Raw genomic sequence first — 22,623 nt, 5'->3', positions numbered from 1 at the left:
CACATTACACCTAATCATTACCTTGAAATGGGTAGATCATAAAGCTAGTCCCTTAACATATAATCCCGTCCGTTTCGCTTCCAGAGAGATCTGGTCCCAATTTCAAAAGAAGATAGCTGATAATGCAACAGTACACAAAGACGTAGCAACAGCTCAATCAGATAGCAGGAAAACCAATATGTTTTTATCACAGTTGTCTGTCTTTGATAATTTGATATACTTTAGTGAGATAACTTTGTAGAGTTGGTAAAAAGTTATTCTTGATTCAAAGTAACACTATTGCAGGACATTCCATCTTTATTATGGTTACTATGACAGTTGTGCTTTGTCTTCACTCACTCATCTACCATGCAAGCCATAGTCTTGCTGCCCGGGGACAGATTTATCCCCCAGAAAAAGCAAATCCCTGCCCACACATAAATCTTCATTTGTTTTCCAAAATAGTTGCAACGCCATGTTTAAATGTTTCCACTTTAGCAAATCATTATTGAACTTACTAAAAATACTTCAGACAGGAATCCACATCTATGGCTTCCAGCTACTCCCGTTGACGGCTGCTGTACGCCTAGCAAGGCATCATCCAATGCCACAACACATCCATATCTGCTTTCAGAGATATCCATAACCTTAGGCATAGGACACCTGGAGAGAAAATCTGCCCTTACATACTTCCCCTGAAATATGATGCTTCCCCTTATATTTATGATGCTTTCCATCAGCCCGCAGTAACGATCAACTGTGGTTGATGCGCAGAAGAGACTCCTTTTTGACATAGTGACCTATACTATATCTGACAAACAAGATTGATGGTTGACTTTCAAATATATAGAAAAGCTCAAAAGGACAACAAAAGAGAAACTAAAAGGCTTGTGCAGTATAATATGCCAACAGAATTATTAATTCCTCTATGCCAACAAGGAAATATTGAGCATCATAAAAGAACTATCTGTTCCTGCTTCACTAAATCTTAGCCGGCAGCTCTCAAATGTGATTTGATACAATCAACAAAACACACTTATTAGAAATTACCATCTCTTGCGTGATATCCCAGCAAACATTTGCCTTCTTTAACAGAACTTGCTTTTGTTACCTATAGGACCATGACTACTTTAATTTTGCTAACCAGCTAACAAGTGGTTGTGCTCTCCCTTTAAACAACGTGCAATTGCATTGACACATTTAATTTACTCATACATCCCTAGTATATGGTACTATAAGTAGACAGGGCCTTAAATTAAATGCCACGAGTGGTCTGCAGCACTGATTGTGCCACTCACTATAGTAGCACTATAAAGCATGTCTCCAGGCCTGCAGTTATAGGCTGGGTGCGCAGTATTATATTGCTATTTCGACCTGGCCAAATAAAACTTGCCTAAGGGGCCTTTCTACCAGAATCCAGTGTCATCTGAATGTGCTTTGATGTGAATTGCACCCAGACAGTGGACAAACGGCTTGGGTGTAGACAGATGTTTTTCCTTCTTTAGCATGGTTGCTTGGGGTGGCTGTGCCGCCCAGCCCCTTCCAGAGTTTAAAAGGGTGCCTACACTGTCACTGCCAGTCAGCTCAGCTCCAAAGCCAGTGGGAGTCAGGTGCTACTCCAGACCTGGTTTTGACTGACCAGAGGAATTACCCATTTCCACAGTCACACCTTTGGGTAGGCACCAAGAGCTCGAGCCAGGGGAAGAAAGGTCAGGACCCTTGGCTGGTGTCAAAGCGTACTCCTCCTCAAAGCCTCCTGAAATCTGGAACGTAAAAACTTTTTGCCACCTTTTTACTCTGAGAACCAACAGAGGACCGGAACCAATCTGCCAAACCAATCTAACAAAGGTGCATCCCTACTGGACCAAAGAGTCAGGTTGCTCCTGCTACATTTTTCTCTGAAGCAGAAAATCCAATCCAGTTGGACTTTGCGGAGGAGTCCAGCCTTGAGGAGCAATCTTTGGCCACAACCTGCAGCCTTGCCCCGCTGGAACAATCCGAGTTCTTAAAATGTGACTATGTCCAAAACTAAAAATCTTCACTGGGCAAAAGCGCGAAAAGCATCTAGCTGGTGAGGTACCTTATCTGGGAGAGAAATTCAAATTTCTCTTGCTCAGGGCTTTCACGTCAAAAGTCAACAGCATCAACAAGATTTTGTTCTGTGGTAATCCAATGACATGAAGCCCTCTTCAGCCACAGCCTGCTGCCTTGCCCAGCTCAACATTTTTTAATTCCATTCCAAAGACTTAGAGATCTATTAGGATGGCACCCTAGCGGTGCAGGGACTGGCCGCCAGTGGTGCGGCGGTCCCGCAATGGCAATTAGGATGCCACCGCCACTGTGGCGGTGGCATCCTCTTTTCCCAGCATTGTGGCGGGCGGTGCTCACAGTACCGCCCGCCACAAGGCTGGGAATGCACGTTGAGCATTGTCATGCACAAGGTGACAGGCACCGCGCGTTGCCTGCCACCTTGACCGTGACAATGTAGGGGGGTACCATAGGCAGTGCTTTAAATGGGCCGGTACTCACCGGTACGGAGTACCGGCACTTTTTATTTTTCTCCCTTTGAGTACCGGAACTTTTCCTTCGCCAAGGACAGTACCGGTACTCAGGGGAAAGTCAGGCAGTGCAGGCTCGATGGCACTGGAGACTGTGCTGCGCAGAAAGTGCTCTGCTTGGCAAAAAAGAGAAGGCAGAATGGAGAGAGGGGCAGTGTATGCCACTGAATGGAGCCGCTGCTGAGCAATCCAGCATCGGCTCATTAGCATCACTTAAGGGCTGTTTAGGGTGGTGAATGCCCTGCGGCCCTCTGTGAATAAAAGTGAAGGGTCCAATCAGACCCTGGCCAGTCAATCACACTGTAGGTGTGGGACTCTGAGCCTATCCCCCACCCCACAAATCTAATTACAGAGTGACACCCGAGATGAATGCACCTCTCAACACGAGTCTGCGAAGGGGGTGTGTGTGTGGGGGGGGGGGGGGTATTACACGCTACCCAGCATCAGATTGGGAAGGCGGACATTGGGCGATGGGATGGTGCCTAAGGGTCTCTCTGCTTTTCTTCCCTGCTCCCTGTCCAGGCTAGCGCCCTGAAGCTATAGTTTGCTGGGAAAGGGGGAGAGTTAGTGAATTGGCCTTGATGTGTGCCTGTTGTTAGCACCTTGGCTCCAGTGTCTTTCAGGCCTTGGTGGGGGGGGTTATGTTTTCATAGGCTGTGAGGCATCTTTCCCAGATAGAAATATTGAGAGAATGTAATGTTAGGGCCGGTCAGAGCTGCCTAACAAGGAACTATGAAAATAATTTTGAGTCCCAGCTTCAGCTTAACATCCTGTGATTCTGAGCAAATGACTTAATTGTCCTAGGCCTAAAAAAAAATTAATGTGACTTTCTGTAATGTAACTGGTGCTCAAGTAATCTCTGCCCTTGTGTGTCTGCTATGTTTGTGTGTTTGCCTGCATTTGTATGCCTTTTTTTGTAAGAAAAAAGTGAGAGAAAGAGAGAGAATCAAGACACTCTCAGGAGGTATTTTAAAGAAAATGGGTGGCACTTTGTGTGTACATGTCTGCTCGGCGACAAAGATTCATAAATAACTAAAAAAAGGGATGGTGGGTGGGTGAGTGAGTGGATGGATGAGTGAGCAAGGGTGGATGGATGAATAGATGGATGGATGAGTGAAAGCATGCATGGGTGAAAGAGGGTGGATGATTGGCTAAAAGGCGGATGATGGGTGGATAAGTGAAAGATTGGATAGATAAAGGAAAGGGTGGGTGATGGATGAGTGAAAGGAGGGATTGAGTGAAAGGGTGGATGGAATGAAAGGGTGGATGGAATAAAAGAGTGAAAGGGTTGATGGATGGATGAGCGAATGGATTGATGGATGAGGGAAAAGGTGGAGAAAGAGATGGATGAGTGAAAGGATGAATGGATAGGTTTGGAGATGGATGGATAGGTTTGGATATGAAGGGTGGATAGACGGAATGGTGAAAAACTGAATGATTGATGAAAGACTGAATAGACAATAGAATGTAAAGGTTAAATGGTGGGCATCAGCAGGTAAATGGTAGGATGAAAGGATGAATGGATAGATCGATGGAAGAGACAAGAGATTTCTTCTGGGGAGGGTCATGATTGTTTGCTTCATTTGCTTGGTGCCATAAGATCTTTTGTTCGAAGTGGGGGTATTTTCAGTTTCTTCCTACTCGTATGCTTAAAAATATATAGTATTGTGCAAACAGCAATTAACAGTATGACATTAAAAAAGGTGCAACTATTGCAAAAAAAAAAAAAAAAAGGAAATGTGAACATATTATCGCATTTCTCTTTCATTTTGTGTAATAAGTTAACTTGCTTTGTGTATATCACATTTCTCCTGTTTTGGTGTGTGCTGCAACTAATACAGAAGTCGTTAAGTATCATCATGTCTGGCCTTTAGCCCCGCCCCTAGCCCCGCCCCCTCACTAAACCTGTAGCTCATTTTAATGAGTACCTGCACTTATTTTTTCCCATTTAAAGCACTGACCATAGGTACCCCGCATGTGCAACCCCCAATATCCTGGGGGCCCGCAACAGGCCCCCGAAAGCAGCATCCGCATGGCTTTCCATGGCGGGGTCTCCACCATGGAAAGCCCTGCACCGCTGCCCATGCTAATATGGATGGCGGTGTCTAGCAGACACCGCCACCATATCCAGCCCTTTTTCCGCCCGGTCGACCAGCAGAAAACTTGCGGTCTTTCCGTCCGCCGGGGTCCCCCCGCCATACTAATATGGCAGGGGGAAATGGGTGACGGGCGGGGTATGATGTAGGACGGATTGCCACCGCCATGAGGGCGGTGACGATCCGCCCTACATCATAATAGACCCCTAAGTCTGAACGTAAAACTTTTCACAGGGACGTACATGGTTAGGCTATCCGACCGTGGTCAGCTCCTGACTTTGTCCATGAGAAGGACAACTAAATGATCACGGTTGGCACTAAATACTTTTCAACACTAGTTTGAACCTTAAACTTTAAAAATTCATAACAGTTTCTATGTATGGGATTTCTACTGTTTTGGTGTCATTTTAGATATTAAAATTTACTCTAGTTTTCTGAAAAAGCCATGAAAGCTAGATGGTTTACTACCAAACTTCGAGAGCCCAGACGCACTTGCCGCCGCCTCCAGAAGGACTGGAGGAACACCAAATCCACAGAAGCCCACAACAACTTCAGAGCCGCCACCAATGTCCACCACCAACAAAACAAGGAAAAAAGCGATCGAAGACAGAATCTCCACCTACGCACACAACAGCAAAGAACTCTTCAACATCATCAAGGAGTTCCCCCAACCTACCAGCAAGTCCACCGACATGCCACCCGCACAAGACCTTTGCGACAAACTCAGCACCTTTTTCCACCACAAAATCAAGAGCATCTATGACAACTTCGATGAAGACAACCAACACACTGAACCCTCACCAACCACCCCCGACACCATGAAGCCAACGATCGACAACTGGACAGCCCTCACCACTGAAGACACACTGAAGACGATGAACTAAATCCACTCCGGGGCCCCCACGGACCCCTGCCCCCACCACATTTCCAATAGAGCCGCCGACACCATCGCACCCATGCTCCGCAACACCATCAACCGCTCCCTTGCAACCGCATTGTTCCCCGATGACTGGAAACATGCCGAGATCAACCCCCTCCTCAAGAAACCCTCGGCGGACCCCACCGACCACAAAAACTACAGACCCATCTCCCTGCTCCTCTTCCCAGCGAAAGTCATCAAGAAAGCCATCAACAGCCAACTCGCCACATTCATCGAAGAGCACAACATCCTCGACTCCTCCCCATCCGGCTTCAGAAAAAAAAACACAGCACGGAAACCACCCTCCTCGCTGCAACAGACGATATCCACACCCTACTGGACAAAGGAGAAACAGCAGCCCTCATCCTCCTTGTCCTCTCAGCGGCGTTCGACACAGTCTCTCAACGCACCCTAATACGCAGACTCCACGACGCAGGGATTCAAGATAAGCCACTCGACTGGATCTGCTCCTTCCTTTCCGGCAGAACGCAGCGGGTCAGACTCCCTCTTTTCCTCTCGGACCCTACACCAACCACCTGCGGAGTCCCCCAGGGGTCATCCCTCAGCCCTACCCTCTTCGACGTCTACATGGCTCCGCTCGCCCCCATCGTCAGAACCTACGGACTCAACATTGTGTCATACGCAGAGGACACCCAACTCATCCACTCCCTATCCAACGAACCCAACATCGCCAGACACAATTTTCGAGAAGGCATGGAAGTCGTCGCAAAATGGATGAAAAACAGCTGCCTTAAACCATACACCAACAAAACAGAAGTACTCATCATGGGTCCACACCTCGACGCCTGGGACGACACCTGGTGGCCCCCCCGCCCTCGGAAGTCCGCCCACCCCCACGGACCACGCACGCAACCTGAGAATCATCCTGGACTCCGAACTCAAAATGGACCGCCAGATCAACGCCGTGTCGTCCTCCTGCTTCCACACACTCCGCCTCCTACGCAAGACCTTCAAATGGATCCCCCTCGAACACCGAAAGACCGTCACTCACGCCCTGGTCACCAGCAGACTTGACTACAGCAACGCACTCTACGCCGGAATAAACAAAAACCTCACACGGAAGCAACAGAACATCCAGAACGCTGCCGCAAGACTGGTCCTCAACCTGCCAAGGCACTGCCACATCTCCCAGCACCTGCGCATACTCCACTGGCTCCCCATCGAAGCTAGAGTCACCTTCAAGATGCTCACCCACGCTCACAAGGCCCTCCACAACACCGGACCAGAATACCTGAACAGCCGACTCAAATTCCATGCACCCCAAACGACCCTACGATCAGCCCAGCTCTCCTATGCCGTGGTCCCCAGCACCAGAAAGACCAGATCAGGCGACCGCTCCTTCTCTTTCCTCGCAGCCGGAGCCTGGAACGCCCTCCCTCTCTATCTCAGACACACATCTCTCCCCATCTTCACAAGAAACCTCAAAACCTGGCTCTTTGACAGACCACCTCCTTGATGGACTGGAACCTGCGAAACCCCCCTCCCCCAGCGCCTTGAGACCCTCACAGATGAGTAGCAGCGCTTAACAAACGCGTGATTGATTGATTGATTGAAATTGGTTTGGAGTTTTTCTTATTTTGTGATTTTGCTTTACTGCTGTGAGTATTGCAAAAATACTTGACATACTGCCTCTAAGATAAGTCTGACTGTTTCTGTAGCAAGGTACTAGCGGGATAAGCACAAGTTTATTTGGTGTTTTTTTGTGGTTCACCCTGAGAAGGATTCTGACTATTACTTGACATGAGTTCTCAATTCCGGAACTAATACTCCATATTCTTCAACAGCCAATGTGTTCGTTTTATGCTGGTCACAGTTGAGCAAGTGGAGCAAAATTCACTATTAAATCTGGGTCACGGACAGACCCTTGCAAAATGACCAAAATTATTTTGGCCAAAGAATAAATAAGTAACAGGTTGGAAAAGTTATTGATGGATTTGGTCCTCTCTGCAGGGTCATCCTCCAACATTTTGCCTTCACCTTACTGTTTTCTGAACCTGTTTTATTGGCTTTTAGGACTCTGTGCACTTTACCACTGCTAAATAGTGCTAATGTGCTTGTGCTTCCCCTTTAAACATGGTGAAATTGTCTCACACCCAACTGGCACATTTCATTTACTAGCAAAAGTCCCTAGTAAAATAGTACTTCTGGTAACCAGGGCCTGTACATTCAATGCTACTAGTGGGCCTGCAGGACTGATTGCGCCGCCCACTTAAGCAGTTCTTTAAACATGTCTCAGGCCTGCCATTGTAGCCTGTGTATGCAGTTTTTAAACTGACATATCGAGCTGACAAAATAACCCTTCTACCAGGCCTAAACCTACCTTTTTAATACCTATACGTCATACTTAGGGTAGGGCCTAAACAGCCCATTGGGCAAGGTGCAGTGTATTTAAAAAGCTGGACACATACTTTTAACTTTTACATGTGCTGGTAGTGAAAAACTCTTAAATTTGTTTTTCATTACTGCAAAATAGGATAATATTGGGTTACCTTATTACATTCAATAAGTGATAGCTTCAGTTGGGAGCAGGTAGAAAGACCGAGTTTGGTCTCTAAAGAATTGTTATGTTTCAAACCTTTGGCCAAAAGATTACACAGATTTCTATTTTAATAGTATCATACCCTAGGGGGTGAGGGGGCATGGCTAGCCAGCCAAGATGGCAGTCGCACTCGAATGAGGCTCCACATCTCGGCCCTATTATCCGCCACAATAGCCCAGACTGCGGCGCTGTCCACTCACCTAGCGAGCCCCTTACGTGGCAAGCACTAACACCCTGCGGAGGGACGAATAGCTGAGAGCCGTGCGGCGATTTGGTACCTGGGTCGGCCGCCTCCGTGTCCGCACGTATTGCGGGCCGCGATGGGGTTCGCACGGAGCAGGACCCAGAGAGACAGATCCCACAATCCTTTGGAGACATCCACGACCGCGCCTGGCGATAGAGCCCAGCACTCCGGGGCAGACAGCAGAAGTAACGCACGCCAGGGAGGAAGAAGTGACACAGGCCTAGTGGCGGGTCCTGAGGCTGTGGGGCTTGGCTGAGCAATCAACAGCACGAGCATCAGAGAGTCGAGCCTCCGTGCCGGAGCTGGAAGCAGTCAGCACCTTAATCGAGGTGTGGCAGAGAGAAGAGCTACATGCTGAGTGACGCTTACAGGGCTCCCCAAGATGTAGGCGCCAGGGTGGCGATGCACTTATAGCCGCCGCCACGAGAGAGACCCTGTAGTGTTCCCCGCGCCCCTACGAGTACTCGAACAAGGTCAGAGCTCCATCTCGCAGGCTGGATGAAACAGGAGTGGATTGCACTCATCCGAGTCCATCTGCCTTGTTGAGCCCAGGCCCGCGACAGTGGTGACACGCAAAACAACAAGCTCGAAGAAGTGCGGAGCGTTCCGCGGTCAATGGAGTCAATGGAGGCCTTCAACAGAAGATGCCGCCTGAATCTCCAGGAGCGGTGAGAGCAGTGGAATGGTGAGGGGGCCCGGGGATTCTGTTGGTCCCAGGCCTGCGACGGCACCAAGATATCATTGCCACACCGGAGGAACAAGGTGCGATCCTGCGAGCATGAATTGGCACTGGTGACCAACGGTCGAATCAGGTGAGATGGGGGTGCTGTGACAACACTGGAGGCCGGGGGCTGTATTGAGCCGAGGCTCGCACTCTCCACGGAGCGCTGGATCCCCGAGAGGGGACTGGACTACTAGGCACCACTGCCTTATGAAGTGCACATAGGCTGCTGCCCTGCCTGAGACTGACATGGTAGTGGGTTTGAACACGGTGGCCACCCCCCGCCCGCAGCGCAGCATAGCTCTAGAGTCTGGGCTGGGAGGGTGAGGAAGCAGGAAGCCCGAGATAGCCCCCATTGCTGCATAGCCTGCCACTAAATGTCCAGGTGGAACGTGCAGGTCCATCTCCAGCGCCACACTTCCCTCACGTAACTGTGCCACGACAATTAAGTGAGACGTGGGGAAGGGTCCAGATGACTGACTAATAATGAAGAGACAAGCAGCAGCATATGGCGAGGTTCTCGGGTCACACCGGGCCAAAGACCTATCGTCTACTGCCACACACGCAAAAACAAAACAGCCAGTGCCACTCTCTGAACTACAGCGGCACCCACGCGTAGGGGACTGATCAAGCTTACCCTCCCCTAGTAAGCTTCTTAGGGCACTCACCCCCACCTGAACGCCTGGCAGTACCAATCTCTCAATGCAGACACAGTTACGGATTACATGACCTGTGAGACTCCCCTCCTACTATACAGCCAAGCGTGGATCCACCGTATCCCAACTTTGAGAAAGGCATGTTCAGAAACTGTTTTCGTAAAGATTAAAATATCACCCGCAAGGGCAGTAGACTCCTTAAACCTCTTAAATATTGTCTTAATTAATTTCTGAAATATTACAGAGGAAAGGCCAAAGAGCAAATATAGATACTAAAATGCACCATCTGGTGTGATTCAAAAAACCTGGTTAGAGATTGACTGATGAGCCTATTCAATCTGATGGAAAGCCACTCTTAAATCCAAGAAGAAATACACATTTGGCCATGTTGAATTCTGGCTATAATTGCCCGTACTTATTTCTGCTTAATGGCTTTATATCTATATATTTACACAAACCTCCTACTTTCTTTTTGGCTACTACCACAGGAGAAACCAATACAAAATGAACAAGTACAATAACATAGTCCTTGCACATTTAGTCCAGAAACTATGCTATATTCTCTTACATTTAAACATGCATTGCTTGCTCTATCCATAAGGGATTTTGCGGTTTTGTTCAATATTATTTTATGCACAAACTCTTTCACACATCCTAAGTGTTCTCAATATGTTCATGTGATAGGTATCTTAAACTGATAGTCGGCAGTGATGTAGACAGGTTGTCATGGGCTTACATTTAAGTAGAATAGTCTTCCTTTACACCTCGTTGGGTAGGAAACAAAACTCATAATATTGAGGCAGTGCCCCCCTCACATTTATGTGCCCTGTGCCACTACACCATAGATAGCTATGTCCCTGATTATCAGCACAAAGCCCATGCTCTTGATATTCAACTTTCCTCGGTGCCACACACCCAATGCATGCTGACCATTCCGTTCAACATATTAGTTTTCTATGATCATGAAATTTTAAAAGCAATCCTGCCAATCAGATATCCCGGTATATCAGTACAATCACCTACATGTACACCAGGAGATGCTTTATGCAAATCTTGTGTTATCCAATTCTTGCGTTACCTCAAATAAGACAAATGCATACGGTGAACAGGTATCAGCCATTGCATCTATCAGAATACTATATTTTACTACAAAGAACATGGGTGACTTACAGGAGCCCTCTTCGTGACGCATAATTTCAGTACACTGGAAAACCAGGTTAAACTTCATTTCTTGAGATGTGACAGAAACTTGCACCTCATCCATACTTTAACTAAAGTTCACCAAACCATAGCAAAGGCAGGCAGCCATGATGAGGACATCATATGCTGGGTGCTCTCATAGTGCATCTTTACACTACTTAGATGTCCCACAGTTCTGCCATTTATGCTAGAGCCCTGATCTAACATCCAAGGATATGGCTAATAGCATGGCTCAGCCTACCATAGCGTGCTGCTTCAATGGGCTAGAGAGCTGCTTCAACATGCCATGCCACTGCACAAATATACCAGATTTCCTTAATCTTACTGTCTGCTATGGAAGGCCCTCGAACATGAAACTTTTATCCATGCCTTCAACTCTAAAAGGGCTGCTTGTTATGCTGATAAATTTGCTCAGATATGTTGAGGGTTGCTCACTGTGCCAAATGAGCTGCTCAAACAGGCACCAACATCACCAGGAACAAAGCCAGAACAAGTCTACAGACCACAGAAGCATAAGCTTTCTGGAACCAAATAACCAGCTCTTTGACACTAGAGGATCAGCCTCAATGTGAAAGAGGGCGCCTTTGGCACAACAGCTCCGGAGAGCAAGAACCCTGGTCCAGTGTGTCAGCACTGTTCACTGTACCATGGAGATGACCTGTGTGCCAAGGCAGCAGCTCACTGTGCTAGGACGACTGCTTGTTGTGCCAGGGTTGTTGCTCTCTAGTGCAAGGGCCGGGGATCTCTGGTGTGGTTATTGCTGTCTAGTGCAAGGGCTCTGTGGTGTCCTGTGCTACGATTGTGTTCTTGTCAATGCTATTGCATAGGGGACTGATGCTTTCTTGCCTGGAGACTAGTAATTCAGTTTTAGGAAGCTGGTGCTAGGTTGCAAGGATGATGGCCTTATTGAAGGGTAGTGTTGCAAGCAATACATCGGCTTGATTCCAATCGATTTAAGTAACTGTATTACTGAGAAGAAGTAGAGTGGTAATAAGGCAGCACAGGTAAGCTATAAAACTAGGGCTTGTATAATTTTAATTATTTATATAGCGCTTACTACCCCTGACGAGGTGTTGGAAGTGCTTTTCAGAGAGTAGAACGCTACTCCGGATCCCGAAGGATTAGTATAAGGAAATTTAAGTTGTTAATTTGAGCAGGGGACATGTGAGTCTGTTAGTTTGACTGAAAAGGATAAAGGAGCGATAGAGGAGGGAAGAGTCTAGATAGTGTTATTTGGGAGATCGTATTAGTTAGATGAACCAGCATTGACATCTACAAGTGACCAAGCGCCTTTGAGGGAATGGGTCTCATGCTTCTATGCCAGTCTCTAATCTTAAGAACGATTGCCAGTGACCTAGTGCCCTCCTAACATTCATTGTTTTACCCACCCTTCACTAGGGGCACGGTGCTTGTGTGCTGCGGTTGAAAAAGATCCCCTTTCCTCAACTCACTTCTCTGGCTTCAGCCCTCGTATGGCTGGGAAGGGGAGACCCAGACTGATTCAGCTTCACTTAATTATACAGGGAAGTGACCCCCCTTTTATTCTCATGGCCAAGTCCTATCCAGCGGCCAGACTCAACTTCCAGTTCTAACACTCGACAGACTCCATTTTCAACCCTAGGAAACAATTTCATTAGGGTTTTCATACCGTAACATGGCTCATCAAAGTCCAGTCTGAGAACATAGGACTCCGATCCCAGACGAGAAGACCATACCCAGTACTAATTCTGGCGATGCGAAAAGGAGACGCAACTTCACTTTCAGCCCTATAGGCAGGGAAAGGAAGCTCTCGCTCACAGCACGCTAAATGTCACACCTGATAAGAATGGCTAGAACTTTAACTCTACTTCTGTTCTCAAGGCTATGCTGTGCTCAGAGCAGCTCATAGATGCTATGCATGCTGCAGAAACAACACGTCCGGCGACACACAACTTGATTCCGAGTAACTAAACTATTGTGACAATTTAGCTCGAAAACCTAAAATTACAGCGATGGCAATAAAAGATTGCACCAGAATGTATTGCTCCCTTTTCAATGGATAGAAAGTACCTCTTCCACAAGGGAGACCGCCAGCTACTCCACCCTTAGTACCTCAAACTGCAAGGACTATTTTTACACAACACAATAGTGGTCATGTGTTATCGATGTTGGAGGTAGAGACACCAAGACGACCCTGACGTATTAGAAACTGTAACCGGCACGTGGAGCACGTCACGACAAACCTTGCCTGAACACAATGAACAATTATATATACTTCGGAACCCGTGAACAACTCTTTAGACATGCTATACTGCAACAGATATACCGACACTCAGAGCCACGTGCGGATTTATGAAAAAAATACTCCTGCTCAAGATCCCCGAGGAAGAATTCAATTTTTTTCCATTTGCATGCTACATTTGACTGAAGTCCGCAAACACATGGGAATGCAAATAGGACCGTGCAGGCGCTGTACACGCCATGCCTAGATTGCAGCAGTTCTCCATCCCTACTCCCTCCCGCGATTATACCACACAAAGGGGGCATTATGATCTCACCTTCAGCCGGTTAATGTGTCTAGCCAGGGCACAATGCAGGCCATTCAGGGCTTCGGCTTCCCGTACACGTAACGTCGGACGCTACAACGCTCTCAAGCTTCCATAGGCTGTGGTATCTGTCAATCTACAGAGCAGGAAGAGGGAGGGTCTTCCCGAACCATGCTCCCCCCTTGAGGTTATAAACGTGCTTTGGTGGCAGGCTGGTTTGTCTAGAAATTCCTGGGATGCAGTGATCAGAACCTCCGCACCCAACTAGGTGCGTGGATTAATACTCTGTCAAGGATGAGGATGTCCAGTATTCTACCAAAGCTGCAAAATTCTGGGTATCTATAATTATAGGGCAATTACCAACTAGCCAGAATGCCTCAGTCCAGCACACCACGAAAGGGGATCAAATATATTTTACTAGTTTCAATTTACAATTTAGCAGTTTTCAACTAGAGCAAATGGTGATACGCAATTGTTTCAGTACCTTATAATATAATAACTGGTTATAAGTCAAATTGCAACTCGTACTTTATTCTGCTTGGTGTAAATATGCTTTTATGGTAAATAGTCTAATAGAGCAGACTGGGCCCTAATAATTATTTATAAGGCTCCCTGTATTCGGTTTTTACTGATTTTTACGGATAAATATAGACAGCAAATGTATTTTCTTGTCTGTATTTATTTTTAAATGTGGATAAAAACGGAAATTGGGTTGCTTTTTGTGTAATTTCAAATACTGTCTGCCATGACAATAGCTGTGTGGATTATTGGTAAGGGGGCTAAAAAGAAAGGACATTTTAGTAAAGAGGCTTTAACAGCAGTAGATATGCACAAGGTTGATACTGAAATGTGCATATTTTCTTATAAGTGCATTGATTTATTGATTTATCTTCTGTGTGTGTTTACAGCATTGAAACCTAGTAGGTATTCAAGCACGAGTGCATATTTATCGGTTAAATAAATGTGGAAATATACCAATTTCAGCTTAATTTTTCCACAAAACCCAAAATAAATATGGATAAATACAGATACAATTAGCAAACAATAAATATGGATAAATAAAGACTGAAATGTCAAAAAAATATATATACCATAAAACCGGGAGCCCTAATTAGTTAGTATTATTACAAATTAACATCATGTACAGGGTTAAGCCCAATTTTCTAAACCCTTTATTCTCATTAAGAGATTAATGCAATGTTTCATTTTTGTTGTTTTCATTTCGTTTAGTCCATATTTCAAATAAGTTTACAGAAATCTCATCAAAAGAATGGTTAGAGCATAGCATCAAATATAAAGAGCAGTAAGCGCGTTCCAAAAAGGAATAATTCCCTATTCTAAGATCAGAATTTTAGGAACCCATGAAAAGTCTTGGTTAAAGCTAAAAGAGTGAGATTAGATGAGAATAAAGCTTCAAAGCCAAATTAGAACAGCAGAACTTCCCATAAGGAGTAGTTCATAGGAATCAGTCAGGTCTCACTAAATTCAAGCTAATTGGCATACAGTTGCAGTAGCAATCTGTTGAAAATCCAAGTAGAAAAGTCAGGCAAAAGGGAAGCAGTAGCCACAACCTCAGGGGTCTGGGATGGAAAGTAAAAGTGTGTGTGTTGCATCTACCTGGGAACACACACTCAAATAAAAGGAAAACATGTTAAAATATTATATCAGGTTTCTTCTACCATGAACCAATAGGATGGCAGCATTCTTCAGTAAGCAGGTTCAGCTCCTCTGTTCCTGCGAAAATACATGCAGCTTGTACACTTTATCACAAGGTTAGCTACAGTCATTCTAGCGTAGTTAAATTCTGGAAACATTGGGCTTGGTTTCTATGAGCCTTAAAACATAGATTGACCTTCTACATTTAAATTTGTTTCACTGCACGAACAATGAACTATTAACTAAAAGAAAAAATCGCTGTTAGGTAATGCATTCCTTTAACTACGAATCAAGCATCATTGTTTAAAATGCACAACTTATACTATTCAAACGTTATATGTAACATGAGAAAGCAGGAAGTTCATGACATTTAATTATTAAAATGTTGTTTATAAGATAATGCATTTGTTAAACTGGATCATTCTGCAGTTATGACAACATTTCTAAGCATGTCATTTTAAGGTCAGGCTTCTGATTCACGCTCTGCACATTTCAGCAATATTGCGTTTGCTTCTAGTTAAAGGAAAATTGCTTCATAGCTTTTCTATGGCCTGCCTGGGTTTCTATGACTGCCTTTTGTAAATCAGCACATTTCAAATGTGTATCTTCTTCTGCATTAAACTGTACTTTTATCATTGCGCATTCAACTACTAGATTAATTCATGTTCATGTTAATTAATTTGCTTTCACAGCCCATTCTTGAGGCATTTGTACAGACATGATCAATTCTCTATAAAGTGCAGTGCTCCCCCGGAACTAGCCCATGCTATAAAAAGCTAGCCCACAATACAAAAACAAGCATTGGCAGCTATAGCATGCAGTGTAAAACTGACTCAGCACATACATGTGCATATATGATGTTATGCATGCATTTTTTCCTCGAGTAATATGTTCTTATCCAGGTATTGGGAAGGTAGGCTGACCCACCTACTCACGCTTTAACTGTTCTTGGTACTTCACTAGGGGATGTAGTTGTGCTTCCATTGGAATCCTCATGGAGGAGTGGTATTATGAGGATGTGCTGATATTAAGAGATGCATAGCTGTATGAGAAAATATAATTTGCACAGCCAAGATGGGACCCTACATCTAGGAATAAGTTAGTACTTATTCCAAATGAAAAACAAACATTTCCAAAGACAATAGGTCTGGTATTAGCTGTCATACTTGTTGTGGCTTTGTCGCTGCTTGTTTTGTCATGTATGTTTGTTATGTTTTGTAAAACATTGCTTTTGGGGGAGATGCCAGGCCCTTGTCACTATAAACAAATAAAACTAGTTAAAAGCAAAAATATCTCAAAAAGTGCACTTTTCCAAAGTAGTCCCTGGCACTGAAAAGAACTATTTTGCATGCAGATGAGCTGCAAATATGTGCTCACAATGAAGTTACCCAATAGCGCTGCCTATTGTGCTTCTGAACTGCAATCTTCCTGAGAGACTTCAGGAACAGTTTGCAGTTCTTATTTTTCCCTGATCTAGTTGTTAGATGCGTTTGCACTGAACTTTGCTTCTCTTTCTAACAACATAGCTTTCGATAGTGAGCAGTGTATATCTCCAGTCATGTTTATTTGTCAGCACTCCCAGCTAGGACCATTAACCCGAAGCACAGGTTAACTGTTTTGACAATTCTTACTGAATGCACGTTTTCTTGTTTTTGAGCTTCTGTCTCTCCCGAATTCACCACCTCTAACATTTATTTCAACACTCAACTACTGCATTAATCGATTGTCATTGGACTGTGTGGATAGTATCAATATGACTGCAGCCAAGACTTGCCTGGTATTTTTCAGATATCTTTCATTATATTACTGTCTTAATCTGCCTCACTCTCTGCTTTGAAGGCATCTGTTTGGAGACCAACACTGCTGAAGTAATTGGAATTCGGGGACAGGTGTCTCTTCTCAGGATTCACATAGCCAACATAGTGTGAGAAGTGTTTCAATTTTCACTACAACAATATGAGGCTTCCATCTCAGGCGAGGTGCATTTCTGGGAAGGGGATCAGATCTGTCTTAGAGTGCTTCCTTCCATTACAACACAAATTTCAGGCCTTGGCTGTCTCACCTTCCTATTGTGGCGTACCCTACAAACAAAATTAGCTCGAGTGCTTATCTCCTGTTATGGTATACCCCATACAAATGTTGTAGCCTTCAAAAGTGAAGATGGACGTTCTAATCATCACACGGCTATGCTTGATCAAAATATTAACCTCGGGGCAAACTGTTACTGGCCTGCACCTCAATTCCTGTGTTTGCCAAAATTGTAATCACCTTGAGTGGACTGAACACCCACTCAAAACACTATAAGAAAACTGTTCATTTAGATTTACACATGACTAGGTGCATTCTACTCTTCTATTCTTAAGGTTGTCTTCTCATTTATACCAACAAGACCTTGGTTTCATCTAAATTGCCTCCATCTTGCACTCTTACTCTTAGCTCTGCCTGAAACCATCCCTACTCATCCCCTACTGACCTCCGCGGGGCCCATTCCAATATCAGGGCATCGAACCCATGGTGCACATTGTATTTACCTTTCAGCCCCCATTCTATTGCACCTATTATGTCAAGTTCTGTTCTGCTTCAGTAAACTCTTCAAATGACTCCTTTATTACTGGCTCCTACCCAACCTGCTTTAAGTCTGCAAGCGGATCCCTTGCCATATGCACACATTTGACCTGTCATCCATGATCCCTTTCTTCTTAAAAATCCTTGAATGGTTCATCTTTAAAAGCCACACTGTATGTCGCTCATCTCAGTGACAGTTTAACCCAGCTCCTCACTGCCAACAAGAAGGAGCTAACTCCGAACTTTATAATCTTTGCACACTGTCCTACTACCGTCATTCGGGACCTAAGTCAAAGGAGGTGCAATGACTGGGACAGTTGGCACACTTCCCCACATAAATCAGATAAAGTCTGAAAGTCTTATTCCCTTTGGTGTCCAAATATTTCCTGGTGCTCAGGAGGAGGGAGAGCCATCCATTCTTCCTCAACTGGAGAGGTCCAGAAATTAGCAACAAAGTTCTCCAGGCACACACAAATTAGAATTGAGATTGTGGCTTCAATAGTTCTTTAAATTCCTTGTAGTCGTGTATGCTCTTTGTCAACACGTGTTTCATCTCTGGCTGTTCCTGTTACAGCAGATTTCATTGGGGCTTCACATTTAGTATCAATTGTCTATTCCCGAGTTGTATTGGCGAGGCATTAACCAGTCAATTCTGTTGTATATCTTTTGTGGTTCCAATTCAGTATATGGGGCTCTAGTATGAAATTGTAGGTAGTGTATCACTACCTCAAAAACATCTAGTCCTTTGATTTCTCCCATCACCTTCACTCTGATACCGAAATGAGATTCTGTTTCCTTTCTTTCGCCTCCTACCACCAGTCTTGGACCAATGGTTGACTTAAAGCCATGTAAAACTGGATAGCCATTGAATGGCATGCACGTAAGTCCTTCAAAACAGAAGTCATCAACTTCTCTGTATCGCCAGCTCTACTATTCGGCTCTGTCTCATTCTGTTTCCTCCTGACATTTTCTCCCGACATACTACATCTCTATCCCCAAGCTACAAACCTCTGAGAGAATGAAGCAGCCCAGCCCTGAGTCGAATACCTTTTGTTTACATGGTGCCTGACTGGATAACAGTTTGATGTCAGAAGCTGGAAAAGAAGACCTTGCCACCACATCCAGCAGCCCATCGAGAGAAACTAAGCAAGCCCCTGCAGTTTACTTCAATGGTTGCTAAGTTAGACAGAGAGAATGTCTGTAAAGAGTTGTGAACTTTCTCCTGCTCTAGGTATATATACGTTATGCAGATATGTTCGTGTTTTGTTAAAAATAACAGGTTTGGCTTTTTATATGTGTAAGTGTACTGAAAATAATCATGTATATAGTCCTTAATGCATACATGTATTCAGCACTTAAAACTACCCTTTGGAGTCTGCTTTATCAACCTTAGAATACAGGTTAAGCTAAACCTGCAAATTTCAAAAATATGACTTGCAGGTCACATGGAGTTGTCTGAATCAGGTGCCTGTGCAACTGGACAGGCAGAATTGTAACTTGCTACCTGCAGCCAACACAAGTCTTCACTACAAAAGCAATGAGCTATCTTACATAATACATACAGTGCTTTAAATGGGCAGGTACTGTCCAGTACCGAGTACCTGCACTTCTTTATTTTGGAAGAGAGAGTGCCTTCACTTCTAAGCACTAATGCAATACTTAAATGGGAAAGTACCAGCACTTCTCATGCGCAAACAGGTACTCGAGTGAGTACGTGTACTTCAAAATTTCTATTTAAAATGACTGAATATGTGACATACAAATATGAGACTACACTAACAGATTCTGCTCAGGCACATTAACAGTCTGAACTCTTTTATCGTGATTGGAAACAGCGATGACAGACTGCTCGTCCATCTCTCCAAAAAATGCATTTACAGTAATCGTGAATAGAATCATAGTAGCACCTCACATTCATTGTATACGATTTCGGAGAATGCGGCATGGTTAAAGGGAGAATCAGAATGTTACCTGATTGACCGTAACTCTGGGACGGAATTCCGGTTGCCGTTCACCGTTATTGCTCTTTTATATATGTTGTCCCATAGCAGCCCGGGGCTGCGGCTGACAAAGGAGACAGCCTCTCAGGTGGGCAAAGCACAGTGGCCAAGGTGGGCTGGGACAGCTCTTGCTATCGGATTGGCTGCAGGATCTCCTGTCAGTCCAAGATTGGCTAGGTATGGCACTCCCACACATCACAGCGTCCCGGGATTGGCGGCAGCGGCTATTGACGGCTGTTTATTGACTCTGGGGCCCTGGGCACTGTACCGTGTTCTAGGATTGGCCGAGAACCGTTCGGTAGTTGTGTTCATTCGCGGCGAGGCACCGGCGACTGCACGTGCCCGTGGTCCTGTATTTAGCTGCTGCACGCCCCGCCCTCTCTCGGTGGGCGGGATCCAGCGACAAGTGCAGTGATGCCGACTCCGCACTGAATGACTGTGCAGCCAGCCTGCGCGCCAGCCCGGTGCCAACTCCACGCCGCCGGCGGCAGACACCGGAAGGACCGCTCTGGTAAGTAGGTTCTGCACTACGACAAGCGCAGCCTGCTACCCTTGAGCCTCTCGACCTGTTCCACGGGCATGTCATGTCCAGGTCGCCGCCCGCTCCCCTCTGTCACGCTACCTTTCTCGGACTCCGCATTCAGCTTCGGCCGCCGTGGGCTGTCCTGTGCGGGAAGATGGGCCCTCCGGCACACCGATCTCTCCGCCGCAGTGAGTGCGCAGGGCACAGTCCTACCCCTGCAGCTGCCGTGCCCCCTCTCGTGCACGCCGTCTCTAGCACACACACAATGCACTCACACACCCATCAGGCCTGCGCCGCCCTTCTGCTAGCACCTGCAGAAAGGGCTGGGCAGCGCCCCAGCAGTGCACACCACACCTGTCAAATTCCATTGGTGGCCGCTATTTATGCAGAAAATGTCAAATTTTTATTTTACGTACTTGACATTTCAACAGCAAAATGGATGCCTGCTGTGAGTGGCAGTGTGTATGTATTTCTGAAACAACACTGCTTTGCAAATCTGTGGGCTGCAGCATTCTGAAACTGGATTTATCAGAACAGTATGATGTGAATTCTGATTGTATGGCTGCAGCACAGACAGGGCTGTGTGGTGCTGAGATCTATGAGGGCACAGTACCTCGAGGAGGCAGAGGCTCAGAGACCTGGTTATGGTGTTTGGGGTGATGAGCACTGCCCATGTGAATTTCATGACCATTCCCCTTCCCCCTCAAGTGACTCAATTTGTACTCGGACTAGGAGCTGAGCCATCGCTTCCTGGATAGCTGTGGAACTTAACTCTGATGAGGACTTATGGGCGGGGAGTTAAAGGGGAGGGGCGATTCAGGGGTGACAGCCTGTCAGAGAAGTGACAGCCAGATGGTGCTGTGTATCAGCATCCTCTACCTAGTGACACTGAGGGATCTTCGTGGAAGAAGCCACACGGAACTGACTGGCATGCGCCAGGGAGGCCGTGGCTCCGGCGGGACATGAGGTGCTTCTGTCTGACACGGTTCTGTTTGGGCGATGGGCACTATGGCCGAGCCAACGCACCCATGACATCCATTAGCCAAATAACTTCTGGTCACGGCAGCGCCTTATAACTTTCCTGTCCACCCCCACTTTTAGATGTCTGCCAGCATATGGCCCCCCTACACCGGCCCAGCTTCGTTGCCCTTCGCCCCCTATTGCTCAAGTAAAACTTACAGTTCGGAGGCAGCTCTAGCACTCGGTCGGAGCCCCGAGGGCGGCAGTACTGCAGGGTCAGCTCCTCTGGCAGCCGCTTGCTGAAGTCGGAGCAGTCGGCACCGGCTCCTGTCGCGTTGCTATGAGGCTCTGGCTACGTACGGCCACGCTGGGGGCGGTGCCAGCCACTGCTGGGCACCTGTTACCCTGCTGCCGTCCGCTTGTCCCAGGCTGCCGATTTGACAGGGCCGCCAATCTGGTAGCGACTCGTGTCATATACCGCCCTCATTCTGAGAGGATCTGCCAACATTCCTGCAGAGTGGTATCAATCATGCAAACATAGGGGAGTCAGAGCTGTCTTAACTTCTCTTAGCTCCCGAGTCCCCGGCCTAGTGAAATTACTTAACTAATTTGTTGGCAGCCTACCTCTTTCGACACACGTGTAGCGTTCCCTTCATCTGGCTCTAGAACAGTAGTATTCAAACTTCTACCCCCCCCCCCCCCCCACCATAAAAAAAAATATTGCCCCCCTCAATTTTTTACAGTTATTCTGTTAAATTGCCAATGTCTAAACATACTTAAACATTGCAGTTACATTCTGTGACCCCTTTTACACATACATTTAGTGACGGCCCATTACAAAGTGGCTTACTGCTGCTCATTTTTAATCACTTCAAACAAAGCATGATGCTTCTCTTGGCCAGAGCCTGGCATCCCCCCTGCCCCCCTGGGATCACTTAAGGTCTCCCTCCGCCCCCTGCTCAACCCCCAGTTTGAAGACCTCTGCTCTAGAGTGACACTTCCCACAAGGTGGGGCTGAGAGTGCGCGGCATAGGCGACCACCAATGTAGCCTATATATGGAATCTGATCTGTGGAATGAACCAAAGTACGGTTGCTATCATTCCCAGAGAAAAATACCGCCCATCTGGTCACGTTTTAACATTCTGCAAAGGCCTGGACATGATACTTTTCTAGCACTTTATGCAAAATCGTCCGTATTCACTTCAAATAGGGCCTTTCTCTCTCTGTTTACTTTAGTTATCAGTCAGGGGTCATTAGGGCAGCTGTAGAACACATTTAAAGTGTTTCCTTCTTGGATTTACTGTTTAAAAAAATACTGTTTAAAGTATGTTTAAAGTATGTACTGATAAGAGGAAAAATATCAGCTTTAGGTGATTTTTCAAATTTGTATACAGGGCAGTAATCGTATTTATATATTATATTGCATGACTGTTCTCCATAATTGTAAATATTTAAGTATA

General features: G+C 45.9%; 2 protein-coding genes across 3 annotated transcripts in view; one reads left to right on the top strand and one right to left on the bottom strand.

Moving 5' to 3' along the window:
* The window catches only part of MPV17L (MPV17 mitochondrial inner membrane protein like), a 145,550-nt gene extending 124,043 nt beyond the window's left edge, over positions 1-21,507 (bottom strand). Inside the window, exon 1 of the mRNA XM_085616564.1 lies at positions 21,382-21,507. The gene's annotated coding sequence lies outside the window, so the exon portion shown is untranslated. The remainder of the gene's footprint in view (positions 1-21,381) is intronic.
* Positions 20,065-22,623, top strand: part of LOC146809721 (uncharacterized) — a 614,997-nt gene continuing 612,438 nt past the window's right edge. Inside the window, exon 1 of one of the 2 annotated variants that reach the window (XM_085616561.1) lies at positions 20,065-20,190. The gene's annotated coding sequence lies outside the window, so the exon portion shown is untranslated. The remainder of the gene's footprint in view (positions 20,191-22,623) is intronic. The other variant, XM_085616559.1, reaches the window with a different exon arrangement.

The sequence above is a fragment of the Triturus cristatus genome, chromosome 7, assembly GCF_964204655.1.
Source record: "Triturus cristatus chromosome 7, aTriCri1.1, whole genome shotgun sequence".
Classification (NCBI taxonomy): domain Eukaryota; kingdom Metazoa; phylum Chordata; class Amphibia; order Caudata; family Salamandridae; genus Triturus; species Triturus cristatus.
This window is presented reverse-complemented; position numbering and strand designations above follow the sequence as displayed.